The sequence below is a fragment of the Sturnira hondurensis genome, unplaced genomic scaffold (assembly GCF_014824575.4).
Source record: "Sturnira hondurensis isolate 20B ecotype Veracruz unplaced genomic scaffold, ASM1482457v3 Scaffold0020601, whole genome shotgun sequence".
NCBI classification, from domain to species: Eukaryota; Metazoa; Chordata; class Mammalia; order Chiroptera; family Phyllostomidae; genus Sturnira; species Sturnira hondurensis.
Genome location: NW_028093232.1, coordinates 4,120,995 through 4,123,343, shown reverse-complemented (window position 1 = coordinate 4,123,343; position 2,349 = coordinate 4,120,995).

Sequence of the window (2,349 nt, the reverse complement as noted above, 5' to 3'; positions counted from 1 at the left end):
AAGAAGATATACAAATAGCCAACAGATATACAAAAAGATGCTCAACTTCCCTAGCTGTTACAGAAAATGTTCATCTAAACTACAATGAGAAACCACCTCACCTCTGTTAGAATGGCTGTTATCAACAAGAGAAGTGATAGCATGTGTAGGAGAGGTTGTGGAGGAAAAGGAACCCTCATTCACTGCTGGTGGGAATGTAAATCGGCACAGCCACCATGGAAAGCAGTATAAAGCTTCCTCAAAGAATTCAGAATAGAGTTACCATATGACCCAGCAACCTCTCTTCTGAGTGTCTAACCGAAAACTTTGAAAACGTTTATTCACAAAGATATGTGTACTCCTATGTTCAGTGCAGTATTAATTATTCAGATGAAGAACACATGGAAAAATCAAAGTGTCCTTCAATAGGTAATTGAATAAAGAAGAGGCAGGGATGCTCCTGACTGCCCAGCAGGCAGGGAACGCAGGCCCCTCAGACCCGGAGCCAGGCTGCCAGGAACCCCTGCAGGGGAGCGGACTTTCTTTGGGAACCTGACCCTCTGGCTCCTTTCTTTCTTCTTCTTCCATCCCAGCGACCCCAGGACCTGAACCTTTGCCGGGCCAAGGACCGACTCCTCCCCTGCAGACCAACCCAGGGCCGTGGGGCAGAGTTGGAAATCACGAGCAAGGGGGCTCCACGCAGCGCAACCGATTCCCTGAGCAACTCCGATGTCTCTGGGAGGCGACCGGCTCGCCCTTGGCACTGCAGAGAGACCCGCCCAGAGTGGCTTTGAGTAACCGTGGCTGCCCCACCACCACCACCAAACTTCCCTACACCACAGACAGTGATGAAACTGGCCCCACCAAACTTCCCTGCACCACAGACAGTGATGAAAAGGGCAATCACTACGATGACGGTGTTACACAGGTTCGCACACTTTCTGTTTTGTTGTTTTGTTTTGTTTTGTTTTGTTTTGTTTTGTTTTGTTTTTTGGAGTGGGGAGAGAGGCACAAGTTTCTAACCAACAGACTCTGTGGCATGATGGCATCCTAAGCAACGGGAAGCCGTGTTGCACACCGGAAAGGAATGTGCTGTTGCATACCTGCAGTATTTAGGGAAAAATTAATTTTTAAAAAAACCTGGAAAGCGTTATGCTAAGCGAAATAAGCCAGGTGATGAAAGACAAATACCATATGATCTCACCTTTAACAAAAACCTAAACAACAAAACAAACAAACAAGCAAAATATAACCAAAGACCCTGAAATAGAGAATAGGCTGACAAGAGGGGAGAGGGGAGGGAATTTCAGGGGAAAAGTGGAAGAAGGGTTTACAGGAACAAGTAGAAAAGACACAGGGACAAAAACTAGGGGGAGTGGAAATGGGAGAGGGGAGGGTTGGGTGGGTGGGCTGGGATGGGATGGGAGTAAAAGACAGAAAACTGTACTTCAACAATAATTAAGTAAAAGAAGAAAATAAGTAAAATTTAAATAAGAAAAACGCGAAATAAAAATAGAGGTAGTAAATATATGTATACTGGAATAGTTCTCAGCTGCAAGAGAGATGAAATACTGATATTTGGAACAACGTGGATGATTCTGGAAAATATGCTAAGCAAAATAACACAGAAAAAGTTAAGAACCATGCAATCTCACTCATATGTGGTATATAAATCTGATATCAATAAATGAATAACAAGAAAAACAAAACTGCTTCACAGACAATAGTATTGTGGCTACAGGAAAGAAGGAGGTAGGGGGATCAGTAAAGGGTTAAGGGTGTCAAACACATGGTGATGAAAGGTTCTTTGACTTTGTTTTTTTTTTAAATATATTTTATTGATTATACCATTACAGTTGTTCTATTCACCCCCCTTCAATCCCCTCCACCCACACCCTCCCTCCCCCACCATTCTCCCCCCCTTAGTTTATAACCACGTGTCTCAAGTTCTTTGGATTCTATATTTCCCCCACTATTCTCGCCCTCCCCCCTATCTATTTTCTGCCTACCCTCTATGCTATTTTCTGTGCCTTCTCCCCTCTTCTCCCCCTCCCACCTCCCTGTTTCTAACCCTCCATGTGTTCTTCACTTCTATGGTTCCACTCCTGATCTAGCTGTCTTCTTGGTTTGCTTTTGTTTTAGGTGTGGTTGTTAATAACTGTGAGTTTGCTGTCCTTTCACTGTTAATATTTTTCATCTTCTTTTTCTTATATAAGTCCCTTTAGCATTTCATATAATAAGGGCTTGGTGATGATGAACTCCTTGAACTTGACCTTATCTGAGAAGCACTTTATCTGTCCTTCCATTCTAAATGAAAGTTTTGCTGGATAAAGCAATCTTGGCTGTAGGTCTTTGGATTTCATGACTTGG